This window comes from Protopterus annectens, chromosome 6.part0 (genome assembly GCF_019279795.1).
Source record: "Protopterus annectens isolate FY-2018-M chromosome 6.part0, PAN1.0, whole genome shotgun sequence".
NCBI classification, from domain to species: domain Eukaryota; kingdom Metazoa; phylum Chordata; order Ceratodontiformes; family Protopteridae; genus Protopterus; species Protopterus annectens.
Genome location: NC_056737.1, coordinates 1,920,541,259 through 1,920,559,336, shown reverse-complemented (window position 1 = coordinate 1,920,559,336; position 18,078 = coordinate 1,920,541,259). Strand labels below are relative to the sequence as shown.

Below are 18,078 nucleotides of genomic sequence, written 5' to 3'. Positions count from 1 at the left end.
CATTGTTTATAATTTCAGCCTGTACTCCTCAGCAGGGTTGTGATAGTGAACAAAGAGTACTTTCAGGCAGCTGTTGCAGGACCCTACAGGACACTATGAATTGGTGTTGATAATGGGTGACCTAAATGCATGTATTGGGACAGACAGACCAGGATATAAAAACTGCCTAGTCCACATGGGTAGAGAAACAAGAATAAAGGAGAAGCCTTTCTGGAGTTTTGTCTGGCAAATAGCTTGATGGTGGCAAATCCATGGCTCAGCAGGAGAGACTTGTCACAAGATCAAATGTAAGAGTGGCCAACATGCACCTTGGGTGGACTTTCGTCTAATAAGAGAAGAGCACTGGGCTAGATTCAACGACTGTAAAGTCATCCCCGGTGAACTCAGCACACAGCATAAACCACTAGTTGCCACAGTCAGCTGCAAGCAGTGGTCAGAGAAGGCTCTAAGGTCAGTAGAGACTAGGCTGAAGACCTGGAAATTGACTAGAGAGAGAGCTCAAGGAATTACTACTGAACATCTGGAAGACAAGGAATTAGGTGGCGATGAAGAATGGCAGCACCTCAAAATAGCATATGTGAAGACTACAGAACAGATATGTGGCTAAGCCAGGTTTGGAAATAAGTTGTCTAAGGAAAGCTGGTTGTGGAATGCAAAAGTCCAGGAAGTCATCAAACGAAAGAGTGCAGTAAAAAGTAGGAGAGAGAAAAGACTGAGCAGGTTCGTAGGTTGGTACTAGGCTATCGGCCCTAGGGCCTATACAAGCTTAGCCATAACAATTCCCTGGCTATTTCTTCCCACAATATTTACTTCCCTGGACCCCTATCTAGCAGGGCAACTGACGTGATCCCCGGGGTGAATTTCCTATCTCCCATCTAATCGTCAAGGTTCCTTTTGAATAGGGCCAAACAGGCGCCCTGCTTGACATGTATGGCCAGTCTATTCCAGAGTCTTGGGAGTCTCTGGGTCAGGAACCTATCCCTCCAGCATGTTTTGTTCATTGTGATGACAAGGTTTAGATCCCTGAAGCATGTGGCTCTGAGGGATTGGGATTTCTTTAAGTGTAGCATGTCCAACAGCTCTGGGTTTGACATGGCCTTGTATGTTAAGCAGAGATTGCCTCTGAGTAGACAATATGTGACAGAGTATAGCTGGAGTTTTTTTAGACAGTCAGCATAGGGCATCTGCTTTAGGCCTGTGATTCTTTTAGTGAGGTATTTTTGCGGCCTTTCCAGTTGTTGCAGATGTCTTGAGAGGTACATACCAAACAGGACGTATTATATAATGGTTCTAATGAGGGATGAGTACAGTGGGATAATGACCTCTTTTTTTCCGGATGAAAAGCCCTTAGTGATGAGATGTGCTACATAGAAGGATTTCCTGACTGTTGTGGCAATGTCGTTATCGAAGGTGAGACCACTGTCCACCTGTATCCATAAGTCTCTTATCACACTTTAGGTGTTTAGTGTACTGCCACCTATGTGGTAATTCACGGGTACATGTTTTTTTTCCCAAAGGGGATAACTATACAATGTTAAGTTGTCTATCTCACCTTCTTTCTTGCTGTTTGGGATTGGAGCCGATCCTTGGCTCCAATTCGGCCATCTTCAGTAGCTCGAGAGCTGTTTACTGGCTCGAGGCTACCCCTTATCCCATGATGCCTAGCGATAGCTACCCAGATTTCATTTGTTGCTTCAGCTGCAAGGTGTGTTGTTTTCTGGCTCAGGCTTGTATATTTTCAATTTTTTGTGTAAAAATATTCTCTTAGACCTTTTAAACTAACAGATATTTTACTACTACTTAGCTTTATTCTGTACGTGTTGTTGAGTATTTCGTTCTTCTTAGTTTCCCTTTTATTTAGAACTCATTTAAGTTAGAGTTTTCCCTGTGTACTTGTTTAAAGAAGTGCAAGAGGAAGCACATTGACTCCCCTGAGTCTGTCACTTCTGATACAGACTTAGATGAATCAGAAGGGTCCCGAGATCCCCCTCTGAAGATGTTTCCTTTTCAGACATCCTTGCAATGCTTAGGCAGAGGGGGAACTGGACTCCACTAGCCCCTACTGAGGATGAGTCTGTATTCCTGGACGCTTTCGGTTCCCGACCTTCCACCTCCTGGGTTTCTCCTCCTTTCGACCCACTTATGTCTGTAGTGGCTTGAAAGGCGTGGTCAGCTCTAGACACAGTAGAACCAACTCCAAGGAGACCTAATACATTTATTACAGCCCCCCAGGATAAGCAATTCCTTTCTAAAGGTGTGCCCGTTGATGCCATGGTGGTAGCAGCAGCCACCAAACAAGAGCAGAGACCTCTTCATCTGCTCATCCCCCTAACAAGGAGTCTGGGATGATGGAGAGGTACGAAAAGCGAATGTTTGCTTCAGCGACCTTCTCCATGAGGTCCCGGAACTATCTATGTCATTTTACTTTCCTTCAAAGGGATCTCCTTAAAGAGCTTGGAGATACCCTTCAAGATCCTACACCTGAGGGAGTACAAGCCAAAGACGCTTCCCAGCTAGCGACTCTTAATTCTGTAGTTAACTCCTCCATGAGGCTCATTTCCTAAGCAGCCGATGGAGCGAGTAGAGCCGCGGGCACGGGTGTGGCCCTCAGGAGGCATGCTTGGATGCGGCTGTGTCACTTTGCGGAAAGCTTTCGAGCATCCTTCACCAATACCGCTTTTGATGGTTCCTTTCTCTTTGGGCCACAGGTGAAAGACACATTGACTTGGTGTGAGCAAGAAGGCAAGACTCTCTCTGCCATGGGAGCCTGTTTTTCCACTCCGTCTAGACCTTACCCCAAGGGTCAGAAGAGTGGGAAGATGTGGTTCTGCAAATCTCAGGGAGCCTTGCCTGACACACGTGGTGATTTTTTCCTCCAGAGGCAGAGGGAGAAATAACAATAATAGACGCCGCCCTTGTGGCAGAGGGGGTCCACAGAACCAGGGCAACAGAGAATCCTTCTCTGACAAAGCCCTTCTAGCATCCCTGAAGGGTTGCCCGGCTGCTCACATCTGGAGGCAGTTGGGGGAAGACTTTTGCTGTACCCAAAAGCCTGGCAAAATTTAACAAGAGACAGATGGGTACTATCCATTATATCCAGAGGTTACAAAATTCCCTTCCATCAATCCCCGTTGCAGTCAAGAAAAGCCCTTCCAGATGTTTCACCCAATCTGAAGGAGCAAGCAGTAATAGAAGTTTCAAAACTGCTAGAAAAAAGAGCCATTCAGGAAGTCCCCACAGACCAGCATGGATCTGGAACTTACTCAAGATTCTTTTTGGTACCAAAAAAGACAGGGGACTGGAGACCAATTCTGGATCTCAGCCGACTAAACAAATCTGTACAAAGAACAAAGTTTTGGATGGTCACGCTACAGTTCATTCTACACTTCCTCGGTTAGGACAATTGGATGTGCTCGATAGATCCTCAGGATGCGTACTACCATATCAAGATGGACAGACGCTCCAGGAGATTTCTTTGCTTTCGGGTGGGGGACAGTCGTTACCAGTTCAGAGCTGTGCCCTTTGGTCTCACCACAGCCCCCAGGTTGTTCACCAAATGTATGGCAGTGGTCACGGCTCACCTGAGACATCAAGGATTCCAGGTGTTTCCATATCTAGATGACTGGTTCCTCACTGCTACCACCTGGCATCAACTCTTACAAGCGCGGGATTATACAATCACATCTTGCATCCAGCTAGGTATTAAAATAAATTTCAAAAAATCTGCCTTGTTGCCCTGTCAGTCTATTACTTACATAGGAGCAGAATTAAACACAAGGGAAATGTTCGCAAGGTTACCACTGGAAAGAGTGTCCACAATACGTTAACAAGTGCAAATCCTAATGCAGAGCAAAAGGATCCAAGTCGGATATGTCCTTCAAACTCTGGGCTCCATGGCAGCTTCCATTCTTCTAATTCCTTTAGCGTGTTTACACATGAGAATTACTCAGTGGCTTCTTTTCACGCAGTGGTCTTTCCAGGAGCTACCCATGTCTCACATGATCCTGATTACGGAGGCATGCAAAAGGCACCTTTCTTGGTGGATGGTCTCCCCACTAGTGACTCAGGGCAGACCTTTTATACAGCCCCCTCCGGTAGCCACACTGACTACAGATGCCTCCCTGATAGGGTGGGGGGGGGCATTAACTGGGCAGGACAGTCCAAAGAACTTGGCAACCTCACGAGTACCATCTGCACATAAATGTCCTAGAAATGAGAGCTGTGCTCCGAGCGTTGCAAGCCCTTCAAGACTCTCTTCCTTCCGGGACCATTGCAATTCAAACAGACAACATGTCAGTGGTGTGGTACATCAACAAGCAGGGCGGAACCAGATCCTACCCCCTGTGTCGAGAAGCACTCAGACTGTGGTAGTGGATGATTTCCTCCCAACATTTTCTGATTGCGATGCACATCCCTGGGAGATCCAACATCATAGCAGACAGGCTCAGCAGAGCTATCCTCATGCCTCAAGGGTGGTCTCTGAATCAGGAAGTTGTGGATCTTATCTTCCGCAAATGAGGACAGCCTTGCTGCGATCTTTTTGCCACCCCTTTCAACAGCAAATGCAGCAACTACTTCTCCCTTCTTCCGCTTCCAGGTCACATACCCAGAGACGCTCTAGTCCACGATTGGCCTCAGGGACTTCTTTATGCCTTTCCCCCGTTTCCCCTGATACTGAAACTCGTATAGAAAGCAAATTCCGTTGGGTTGCAAAATGGTCCTCATTGCCCCCTACTGGCCTCAACAGATATGGTTCCTGTTCCTGCACCCCTACCTTCTCGATCAGCCCTGGACTCTGGACCCGATTCCAGATCTCCTGATTCATCAATCAGGCGGGTTGCATCAATCCCTCCAAACTCTCCAGCTCACAGCTTGGTTGCTCCACTTCCAACCTTAGCCAGGCTTCCCAGCATTTCCCCAGCAGTCTGTGAGATTATCATTTCCTCACATAAGTCTACGAGAAAAACTTATGCTAGCAAACGGAAATGTTTTTCTCATTGGGCAGAGTCTAGGAATGTGGATCCCTTCTCAGCCCTAGTCCATGAAATTCTTGAATTTCTAGCACTTTTTCACTCCGGGGCCGCTTCCGCTATGATTAGGGTACAATTAGCGGCCATTTCTAATTTTCATATCAGTTTGCCAAATTCTAACATCATGTCTCATAAGCTCTGTAAAGCTTTTTTGAGAGGAACATCTCTTCTTAGACCTCCAGTGAGAGATCCCCCTCTGCCTTGGGAACTTAATTTAGTCCTAACTTCCTTAATTCTGCCTCCTTTTGAACCAGCAGCATCCTGCTCCATCAAGTTTCTGTCTTGGAAGGCACTCTTTCTGGTTGCTATCACTTCAGCTAGGCATGTCTCAGAACTTCAAGCACTATGTGTTCATCCTCCTTACCTGGTGTTTCACTAGGACAGAGTTTCTGTGAGGACTAATCCTTCATTTCTTCCTAAAGTCTGCTCAGAAAATAATTTAAATCAATCTGTACATCTCCCTGTGTTCTTCCCCAATCACAGCAACAAGACAGAGTACAAGCTTCACCAATTGGACATTCACAGACAATTGTGTTTTTACCTACATAGAACTAAAGAAATAAGAAAGTCAGACCAATTATTCCTTTCTTATGTCTTAAACGAACAAGGTCTCCCAGTTTCCAAGGTGACCTTATCCAGATGGTTGTCCCACACTACTACATTTATTTACCAGTTAAAGAATAAAGAGTTACCAACTAAACTGAAAGGTAATTGTACTACAGCATTAGCCACCTCTGTAGCTTTTCAGTCTAGGTTGCCAATGGATTCCATCTGTGCAGCTGCCACGTGGGCAAACCCTCATACCTTTATTTCTCATTACAAGGTGGATATGGTCTCCCGGAGCAGAGCTGACTTTTGTTCCGCTGTTCTGAAGAGTCTGTTCCACTGAGCCACCCAGGATGTTGGGTGCTAGGGACGTTGTCCCAAACAGCAAGAATGAAGGCGAGATAGACAACTGAACATTAATAAGTTATGTACCTACCATAACGTTCCATGTTAGTTGTCTTCATCTCACCTTCTTTATTGCGTCCCTCCCTCCATCCCCCGTCCTAGTGGATAGAGAGGAGTCCTTTTTCACTGGCTGAGCATTCTTTTATTGTTATTCATCTGGCTAGGTCTTCCTAACCTATTCTAGATATTAGGATGCATGGAACAACCATTTTTTTGATAACTGGTTTCTCTCATATTATGTCTGGGATTAGCTGTTTCAAACGAGATCTGGGTAGCTATTACTAGGCATCATGGGATAAGGGGTAGCCTCGAGCCAGTAAACAGCTCTTGAGCTATTGAAGATGGCCGAGTCGGAGCCGAGGATCGGCTCTGATCTCAAACAGCAAGAAAGAAGGCGAGATGAAGACCACTAACGTGGAACGTTATGGTAGGTACATAACTTCTTATTTCTTGGCACTGAGCCTGAGCCCATGGCTTTGACACCAAGCATCTGTTTCTGTAAGGCCCTTTTATAGAATATCCACATCATTTGGGATTCAATAATGGCTCCCAGTTTGCAGTCATCTGCGAACTTTGTTAGCCAGAGTCCTTTAGTGTTGGCCTGTACTTCAGAGAAGTAGATGTCAAACAAGAGAGGTCCCAGGGCTGAACCCTGAGGTACTTCACTTGTCACTTGTCTGGAGCTGGATTTGGAGTCGGCTACTTTTACATAAGCCAGTTGGCAAACCATTGAGTGACGTAGGGATTAATGCCCGGCTTAGTAAGTTTATCAATGATTCCAAAGTGGGGGGGGGATAGTGTTGAAGTTCTTGGCAAGGTCCATATAGGCTGTATGGATCACCTTACTCTAGTTCACAGCTCTGGAGACTGATTCAGAGAAGTCAGTCGGGTTCAGGAGACACTCCACGAACCCAAACTCGGTGAGGTCCAGTGTTTGAAGGTTGCCAGTGTCTTTGTTTATAAGTTCCATGATAATACGTTCCATGGTCTTGCAGATTAGGCTCATCAGACTGATGGGGCGGTAGTTCCCAGGATCCAAGGTGGATCCCCCCCTTGTGGACTGGGATAACTGTAGCTGTGCGCTACTCAGTGGGCACGAAGCCTGAGGTGAGGCTATGATTAAACATGACACTTGGGTGAGGTGCCAGTTCATTTTGTAGTTCATGTAGTACACAGCCCGGGATGTCGTCTGGTCTCATGGATGCTGTATACTTAGCTTTGGAGAGTGCGTTTTTTACCTGTGTGGCCATTATTCCTGGAATTTGGCAATCTTTTGGTATTGGGATGGGCCCTTTAGGGGGTGAGAGGGGGGTGAAGTTGGCACTGAATCAATCTGCCAAGATACTGGCAAAATTATTGGGATCAGTACATTTAATAACATTCTGTTGTAGCTCAGAGCAGATCTGAGCATTCCCATTTAGATTGTTGACATAGTTATAGAATGCCTTGTGGTTGTCTTTGGAATCTTTGCCAATTTTATTTTCGTAACTAGCTTTGGAGAATTTTATGAGGGATCTCTGCTTCTTACTGAGGCTGGTAAAGGAGTTTTTTGCATCCTGGGATTTTCCTCTTTTCTGCAACAGTTTCTTCCTTTTGTTGTAAAGTTTGTTTATGGCAGGGGGGACCATCAGATTGGCTTCCTTTTTTTGGAGGAAGGCATCTTGGTTCTATTTGGGATGGCACGATTTATGCACAAGTGGATGTGCTTGTACAATGCCTTAGTGTAGGATTCAGCAGTTGAACTTTCAGTTCCCGTCTACGTGGGTGTCATGAAGTTTGTCACTTCTGACTTGAGTAGCATGAAGCTGGCTTTGGAGAATTTTTTTTACGAAGGTTTCCTGACTGGGGGGTGGGGGAGGGATGTGGATGTCAAGGGTGATAAGCTTATGGTCAGATATGACCAACGAGGGGATGACCATAGGTGTGGAGCATCAATTTCTCATGTTGGTAATGACCAGGTCTAGGATATTGGAGCCCCTGGTGGGACTATAGATTAGTTGATCCAGGGCATTGGAATTTATGAATTCCAAGAAACGTTGGGCAAAGGTGTTGGTACACGAATAGTTTTCCCAGTTAAGGACAGGGTAGTTTAAATCACCCAGTATTAGGGAGTTTGGTTGTATCTTAATATTTTCCAGTATGTTTAGAAAGGTGCAGTGAGAATTTTGGGGTATGGTGGGGAATCTGCAGCAAGCTACAATTTGGATTGCAGTCTTACCTAGTGTTAGTTGGACCTGGAGAATTTCAGACGCATTTTGTTGGGCAACTAGCTTGGTGGTGTGAATATCCTTGGTGAATATGGACACTCCTCCACCTTTAGTGTTTCGGTCCTGGTTTGGTGGCCGAAAAGTGTGGTAAGAGTTGTAGCCTGGTATTGCAGGGGTGCTCTCTGGAGCCTTGAACCAGTTCTCAGTTGCTGCACAGATATCGATGTTCTCCATTTTTAGGAGTGTCTCGAGAGAATGCATTTTGAGGTTTAGACTTATAGCATTGAGTAGCATTACCTTCAGATTTTGCATGGTTGTACCTGTTATGGTGGTGGTTTGGTCCTTTGAACTTGGCCTAAAAAAGGCACTATAGGGGTGGCAATAGCCTTAGCCAGTAACCTGAATCCCAGGAGCGACAGGTGCATACCATCTCTGGCAAAACATTGTGGTCTATCGATCATGCCGTCTCAGGCAGACAGATACTGGATCCCCTTTGAATGACACCAGAAGCTTAGCCAATTGTTGAAGTCAATCATTTTGTCCTTCTACTGTGGTATCATTCTGGGTGAAGGCAGGATGCTACTCAGGGCTAGGGTCATACCTGCCTGGGTCACATGATCCAAGGGCTCTTCCATATCTCTTTTCATGTAGCCCAGGAAGGTACGTCTCGAGCCATTCACTCCATCATGGACAATGGCAGAGTCATATTTGTACTTGTTGTGGAGTGGCTTGAGTGCATGCATTATGTGGAGGATCCTGGCACCCGACAGGCAGCTGACTGCAATTTTCTCCTTGTTCAGTCAGGTGAGTTGGGACATCAGTTTGTCTGACTCTAGAGTTACCTATGACTAAAGTGTTGGGTACGTTGTCTTGCCTTAGGGGCTGAGGCAAAGAAGAAATGCTGTTTGGCCAACAAAGAGTCTTGGAAAAGAGTTGCAACAGCAAAGAATAAGACATCAGAGGTACTCTACCAGCTTCTGGACAGTGATTCTGTTGATGGCACAAAGAAACTCTTTATCAAGTTAAAAGGCATAGACAGAAAGATAAAGAAGATAGACGCCCTTCATAAGAGGTGTCAATAGCAACCTGCTTCACCAGTCCAAAGGACATCAACAGGAGATTGAAAGTACTTCCAGCAGCTTCTGAATTAAGAAAACCTCGCAGAAACTATACTGCTCCAAACACAACCTATGATGAAAGAAGAGGAGTCCCTGCTAGAAGGAAATCAGCACTGAGGGAAATGAAGTTTGGGAAAGCAGCAGGCTTAGATGAGGTCACAACAGGTATTATCAAGATGTTGTGTGAGATAGGTTCCTGTCTGATAAAGGGTGCGTATTAACAGAGGAATTAGGCAGGAGTGTCCTCTTTCCCCTCTTTCCCCTTTGTTATCTGCATTATATTTAGAGCCATTGGCAATAAAAATGCAAGGGACTCAAAAATTCAAATATATAATTGGTATGGTAATCCATCTTTGTTTGCAGACCATCTTATTTTGTACCTGAGAAAACAAGAAATGGACATCTCAGTGCTGTGGAACATTCTGAAACAGTTTTCTTTCCAAGGTGAAAAATGAAGATAAAACAAAGGCTATAGCTATAAACTGTGTACCCACACATGAATTGATTTGGCAATTCCTATAGTGGGGAACGTGATAAAATTAAGTATTTAGAAATATGGGTTAAAAAGTATTCTGTTATGTCAGCAAAGGATATGTGAGAAAAGACTAAAATGATAATACAAAAACTGAGAAACTGGAAGCTCATGATTATGGATATCAAGATACAAGCAGTAAAAATGTTTTTAGTCCCTTTATTTTAATATTCAGGTCAGGCATATTTTTATCAACCAGAGAGAAAAATCTGGACAGTAGTTAATGAAGAGTTGAAGGATTTTGTCTGGGAGTGGAAGAGGGCAAATGTCAAGTGGATAGCTGATCCTCCAGTACAAACAAGTTGGTTAAGGATTACTTGATTAGAAGGGAAGTTTTAGAGCTATGTAGTTAAGGCTGTTATACATAACACAAGCAGAAAGCTATAATTCAAAGTGAAAAGGGATGATGATGGTGAAATGGTCTAGAGGGATTCAAGAAATAGAGAGAAAATTGGATTTTGGATGCAGATCATTAAGGAGAACAACAATACCCCTAAGGAATATTATATTCATAAAGTAGCAGAAAGTGTTAAGAGCGAAGTCAGCACAAGAATGGAGAAAGGAGAGTTGGCCAATAGGAATGACTGCAATTGGGTGTACAGAGGATAGGCAAGAGGGGGCTGGAACTTAACTAGAGAAAATTGGCACAGGAACCAAGATATTGGGAGCAAATAGCTAGAAAGGGAAATGTAATAAAATGGGAAGAGGCCAAGAAGACATTTGGACTGCAGGCTAGAAACTGCCTTCCCTGTTACATATTGATATTGGTGTAGAGGCAAATAAAACTGGGTAGGGAATCTAAGTTAAAGGCCTGCTCTAGTAGAGTTTTTAATTGAATTTAGAACAGAAGCTGTTGTTAAGGGATAATTAGTAGGGCATATATAGTATTGCACTATAATTATAGAAATCAGAGGAGGTTAGAAAAGATTGGGACGAGAGAATGGATAAGCAATTCACAAGGAAACAATGGAAATAACATTATGTATGGCTCTCAAATATGCAACAAAGTCTGGAAGATTTAGGATTTTTTCTCATAAGTGTTTGCATAGGTATTTTATACCCAGACAGACTCCAAAGAATGTTTCCTCAGGTAGATTGCAAATGTTGAAGGTGAGATGAGCATATGTTTTGGGAGTGTAGTTGGCAGACTTGAAAAAAAGTCTGCGCAGAATACTGTGTGAGAAATATTGGGCAAGCAAGTGGGTGTAATTAAGGAAATTATTTTTTTGAGCTGGGGCACAGAATATGAATTGCCTAGACATAGTAATGCCTTGGTAAGTTTAATTCTGGTGGCTGCCAAAAAAAACAATTACTAGAAAACAGAAATCAAAGCTCTATAGCAAACTGTACTTGTAATAGTGAATATTGTAACAGAGATAAAGGTACTGGAAATGGGTTCTTTAGAAAAGGGTAGGAACAAATTACATAAAGCGAAAATTGTGGGAAAAATACATGCAGAATAATGTTTTGGAGGACGATTGAAGTTTAAGGGAAGGCAGGAATTAATTTATGTAATGTTGAATTGAGTGTATAAAAGAATGTATATGATGTATAATGTTAGTAACTATAAACATGTTAACATTGTTTTCTTTTATGTAAATGTATGTTTGTTTATGTCTTAGGTGATAATTCAGTAAAGGTGTTAAAAGATGTTTTGTGAGATGAGAGAGAGCAGTACGGAGTGAAAGGTGCATCCCAGGTGACTGGAGAATAAGCATACTAGTGACGGTGTACAAGAAAAAAATGGGCCATCCACAACTGTGGGCAGTGCAGAAGTGTGACTTTTGTCACACTGCATGACAGTTCTGGAGAGGGTGAGTGATAAGTACGCAAAGTAGTAGAAAGCAAGATGAGAGACTAGCAGTTTGTATTCATCTCATGATAAGCACAACTGACTCAATGTTTGTAGTGCAACAGATACCTGAGAAGAAACTGGAGATGAGGAAAGAGTCCAGCTGGTAATCCTAGACTTTAGAAAGCATATGGCAAGATCTCAAGAAAGCTGATTTTGGCAGTCCTGAGATAGTTCAAAGTCCCAGAAACATTGGTAAAATTAGTACAGGCTGTGTAAAAGGACCCAGTGACTCAAGTACAAGTAGTGTTCGGTCTCATAGAGGGGTTTCCAGTGGGAGTGGGTGTACATAGGGATTCATCTCAGAGCCCACTGCTGTACATACATACTGCTGATGGATAACATTAGTAAACAGGTTGGAGGGGACATATCACCAGAGTTGCTGCATGCAAACGATGTAAAATTATAGATGGACTTTGAACAAGAAATTCAGCAAAGGACAGGGGAATGGAATGCAAAACTTAAGGTACATGGGTTGAAACTGAGTATAGATAAAGACTGTTGTAATGGCAGCTGAGAATCGAGATAGAAGGGAAAATAGTAAAACAAGTTAACAGTTTCTACTACCTGGGAGGGGTGGTTGATGAAAAGGGAAGACTGACTGAGGAGATCAAACGTAGAATAATTAAATGGGCTGCAGCCAACTGGCACAGAGTGCCAGGGGTAGTATATGATAGATGATAAAAGAATGTCAAAGAAGCTGAAAAGCAAGGTGTACCAAACGGTGATGTGACCAGTACCGCTGGATGGTACAGAAACCTGGGTAGTAAAACTAGAGCAGTTCAGGCAGCTAGAGGTGATGGAGATGAAGTGTCTGACATGGGTGATAGGATGCATACTGTGGGACAGATGAAGAAATAAGGTTATCCGAGCAGAAGCCAAAGTGGTTCCATTTGTAGAGAAGGTCAGAGGGGTGGTTTGGGCACATGAAGATGATCTGGTGAAGGAGATTTGGGACAGACATGAAGGCAAGAAGAAACGAGGGCATCCATCAAAGAGATGGATAGATTGTATGAGAGAAAGACCTGTGACAGTCACGCATGATTGTCATAGATGGTAGGAGAATGGCAATGAATGGAAACAGATAACACAACATTCCAATACCATGCAGAAAATATGAAAAAAGGAGTTAAGATAATGTACGTTTTACCAGCTCATCCCCCTTTCTCAGGTGAAGAGGTTCTGTATGAGGCACTTAGATATGCCCCTCTATTTTTCCTGGTTAGTCTGTCCTGATTGACCACATGATAGCCTTGGTGGCAGAGTGCCTGGCAGGAGCTTGACATAGCGGAGTCCATCCCCTGAAAAAGACATCCTCTGGATACCTAAGGACAAGGTCATACTGGCGCAGAGGTCGAGGGTGGTCTAAATTTTTGTGGAGGCAGCCACTAAAGCTTGGTTTTATATTGTCCAGTTTCTGTTAAGAGGGTAAGTAAGTAGTTTTTAACTAAACTAGGTTGGGCCTATGCCCCCAACACCCCCTAACTATATATACAAACTCCAGGATCACACTGCAGTCAATAAAAGGGCATTTACACTGCCACTATTTTCGGTGAAATGGGATTCTGTCAAATGAGTTTTCGGTAATTTGAGCTTTCGGCAATTTGGTCTCGATCTAATGAGTTTTCTGCAAAGTGAGGTAGATCCATACACACACATGTATATACACACACACATATACACATATATGTATATGTGTGTATATATATATATATATATATATATCTATGGGTCTAGGACACATGCTCGACTAGCATATGTCCGAATCACAAAACATCAAACACACATCCACGAAAGCGCTTAACATCGAAAAGTGCCCCCTGCACCCCCCACATGGGGGGCTGTGCTCTCACACACCCCCACTTTATTATTCTCAGTCTGAGATCGCACTACATTGGGGAAAAGGGAATTTTCCCTTACCTGCATGTGTCTAGATCCTATATAAATATATATGTACACACACACACATATATATATATATATATATATATATATATATATATATATATATATATATATATATATACATAAGCCTTTCGGCTTTTCCCAATTAGGGGTCGCCACAGCGGAACTCCGGTCCGCTAATGATTGGCAGTTGATTTTTATGGTTCCTAGTTGCCAGCCTGACTCCCATTCATGCATGCACCTACCTGCATATCTTTAAACATAACTGGACCGCGGGGAGGACATGCAGACTCCACACAGAAGGCAAGAATCGAACTAGAGAACCTCTTGCTGTGAGACGACAAAGCTAACTGCTGCACCACCGCGGCCCATATATATATATATATATATATATATATATATATATATATATGTGTGTGTGTGTGTGTGTGTATATATATATATATATATATATATATATATATATATATATATATATATATATATATATATATATATATATATATGTATATATATATATATATATATATATATATATATATATATATATATATATATATGTATGCACAAAAACTTTGCCAAACTACCAAATAAAAAGACTTTAAACTTCAGGAAAATGAAATTAGAGCCAATCATTCGCGCTTTCTTCCAGTTTAATATGCTGGACCTCATCAGAAACATGAAACAATACTTTCAAAATGTCAGTACATAAGGATAACCATAATGAGATAGTGACATCAGAATATATTGACCAATACAAAGTGATGCTTACAGAAACAAGAATATTTAAGCTTACAGTAAGTCATGAATATTCAAGTATTATACAGTACATCTTGAATATATAAGTGGTATACAGTAAATCCTAGTATATAGTGAAACAAGAATCAATAGACAGTAATTATAGATGCCATTTCAAGGCACATCTAATGTTTAAACTTTTATTCAAGCCTGGAGGGGCTTCAGCATTCGACAAAAGTTGCCAGCGTAATTCTTTAACCTCCAGTAATGTATTTTTATCCCCAAAAAAACAAAGGAACATAGTCTAACATGAAAAACTTAAACTCTGTAAATGTAGAACACGAACAGCTATGCTTAGCCAATGCATTACTTGGATCCCTATTTCTTATGGCAGCAAGATGCTCCTTAATTCTAGTGGATAGTTTGCTTATGGTCTTCCCTACATAAAATGAGAAACGTGCTGTACAGATAGCAGTATATACAACAAAAATAGAATTACAATCAAAATGATCCTGGAAATTAATTGTGAAATTATTGTGTTTGAAAGTGTAATAATTTCCGGTAAGGATCCATTTACATACAATGCACTTGCCACAAGTGAACATACCATAAAACTGGTGTATAATCTGTGGTGACAAAAGAATAGGGTGGTCTCTGTTTTCTAACATAAATTGTAGAGTTTTAATTTTTCTTGTGTGTAAAAACTGGAACAGAACCTAATTTCATGTAGATTTCCTGACTAGTGGTTAATATGTCCCAGTTGTTATGAAAAACATCCTTAATGGCATATGAATCTCTACAAATAGGAATAGGGAAGGAAGTATATCTATCAGTTCTAATATTAGAGGGTTCTATAGAACTATGTGGAAGAACTAGACATGTAGCTGGGGTAGGTATAGTATGATTCGGTTTTGTTTTTCCTTCATATATGTATATATATATATATATATATATATATATGTGTGTGTGTGTGTGTATATGTGTGTGTGTGTATATATATATATATATATATATATATATATATGTGTGTGTGTGTGTGTATATGTGTGTATGTATATATATATATATATATATATATATATATATATATATATATATGTGTGTGTGTGTGTATATATATATATATATATATATATATATATATATATATATATATAACAACAACAGACGGACACAACCCGCTAATCCCACCAATCCCCCCTAACGAAAGGGCCCCACACCAAAAAGCACCGCCAAGAAACCAGAGACCACCGCCAGCCAACCCAATCGTGGTGGCACCACAAAGAGCAGCAGCCTTTTTTATCCGAGGCTCTGGACTATTCAGAGACAGACCCTCTGAACAGAAACAACAGGGGGAGAGGCAGAGGAAGGACAGCACAGAACCGCAGAACCTACTGGACACGAACCACCCGCCAACAGAGAACCACACGAGAGTAGACCACCAACCAGCCGAAGGCCAACACACCTTTTGCCAAGGAACTCTACCAGTCTTCAACCTCACAGGAGCTGTTCTGGATGTAGGAACCCTGACGCTACTCAGCAAAGGGCTCAATTACATTCTTGTGCAAAGAGCCAGGAACTTAGAAGTCCTGCTAGACCTGAAACTGTACTGCAGAAAATGCAACCTTAAATTTCTGTTTCATAATGATAAATGCCCAGACCTCTCTACGGACGCCCTAACACAGTCAATAAACATTTCCTTGCCGTCTACAGAAGGTACTGCGGATCATACAACTGCATTAAATTTGTTTTCAAACGTTTCTAATAATTGCACAAATGTTTCCTATAATGCTTCTAATGTTTCTAATAATGTTTCTAATGTTTCTTTTATTTGCACAACTGCTCTTAATACGTCTTTAAATGAGTTTAACAATTACGCTCTTGCCGTGCCTGCCGTTTCTAATGCTAACAATGCTTCCAGTGCTCCCAATGCTGTTTATGCATTCAACAATACGCTTGTGGGCAATGAGTCCGATCCCGCAAGGGCACTGTGGGAAAGTGATGCCTCTCCTGATATGTTCACAAATGCTCAGCCGACCTCTGTAAGGTACGACTCTGACTCGGAAGCATCGTCGGCGGGTATTAACACAAATGTGGCGTTTACTAATGTAATGCCTAGCAATACGTTGTCTGATTCTGATTCTGACTCTTATTCTCCAGCAAGTGCAAATATGTTTACAAATGGGTTTTCCAATATGTTTACAAATGGGTTTTCTAATATGCATGAAACTTCCAATGTTATTTCAAATGTTTATGAAACTACAAATGTGTTTGAAAATTCCATTGCCAGGTCAGATCGTTCAACCAACCCCCAGATTTTAGTATAGAACCAGATCCCACTGACCCACTAGAGTCCACAGCACTCTCGTCGGACAGCGAGGATAACTGTACAGGTCCTCCCACCCTCAAAAGAAAAAGCACATTCAACCCAGTGCTTAATTACAACATTAATATAGTCTCCAAAGTCGTCGAAAACGACATTAGAAAAATCATTAAAAACAAACCCAAAACCAAATTCTTCGACCTTAGACCTGAAGAAATTAAAGCCCTCAACGAACTCCGAGGCTCAAAAGATCTCAAAATCTTCAAAGCTGACAAGGGGGCAGGAGACGTCGTCATGAATAACACCACCTACATTGAAAAAATGCAGGCAGTTTTAGATAACGACAGCTACCGCATTATCACAAAAGAAACATTGCTCAAAATATTTTGCGCCGTAGACTCTAAACTCATATCCCTAACCAGAGCCAAAAAAATCTCTGAGGAAGAGTTTGAATTTATGGAAGTGGACTCCCCAGACGTGGGCAAACTATTCGGCATACCGAAAGTCCACAAAAACCCACAAGACCCCCCCCCCCCCCTTAGACACATCGTGTCCTCAAAAAACCAAAACGGAGTACATTTCTGAACTTTTGGATTTTTACCTTAATCCAATAGTGCAGAGCTCCTAGATGTTCATTGTGCATACAGCTGCAGTCATAACAGATGGGTTTTCCTGCCATCAGGCGGGTTCTCGGTCGGCCGAATTCCAAAGTCCAGGTCCGGCGTTGGATGTCGTCGCCTCTTCCCTGACGTCAGTGCGACAGGGGTATAAAAGAACTAGCCGACGCCATTTTCTCCAGTCTTTCTTGCCGTGCGGTGCCCAAAGCAGAAGCAGTTAGCAAGTGCCGGTCGGCCAGCTCCTGAGATTACGAATATTTTTCAACCGAAGTCTTCTTGAAAGCTAAGTACCCCGTTGGGGAAACTTTTCTTGCCTCAGACCGATGTCAGACAAGTTAATAATTGCAGTTCATGTGAGAAGCAAATACTGCATAAGGATTTTCATTCCCTCTGCATTCCTTGCTTAGGCCCAGACCACGACGTCTCAGCCTGTCGTTTTTGTGCTACATTCAACAGACGCACTATTAAGCATCGGGCGGAGTTCGCCCAACACTTTTTTGGCAAAAAGTTTAATTACATTATGTCGTCGGATACTCAGACTCCAGTTTTAAGTAAAAGACACAAAGATAAGGACCGATATATGAGGTCCGCGACTTCTACCGACACCACGCCAAAGCCGACTACAGGTGGTCCAGTTCTTAGTAAGGCGCCTACGCAGCCCCTGACTACTGATGACACTTCTTTGGTGGTGTCTTCAGTGCCTGAGGTCGCAGGCTCTTCGGCCTACACCCCGACCAAAGACACTGAAGCCACTCTGGGCGTTGAAACTCAGAGTTTAGACAGACCTGCCACCTCTCAAGGTTTT

General features: G+C 42.5%; 1 protein-coding gene across 1 annotated transcript in view; it reads left to right on the top strand.

Moving 5' to 3' along the window:
• The window catches only part of RETREG2 (reticulophagy regulator family member 2), a 1,615,599-nt gene that overhangs the window by 1,539,407 nt on the left and 58,114 nt on the right, over positions 1-18,078 (top strand). The gene's annotated exons all lie outside the window — the stretch shown is intronic.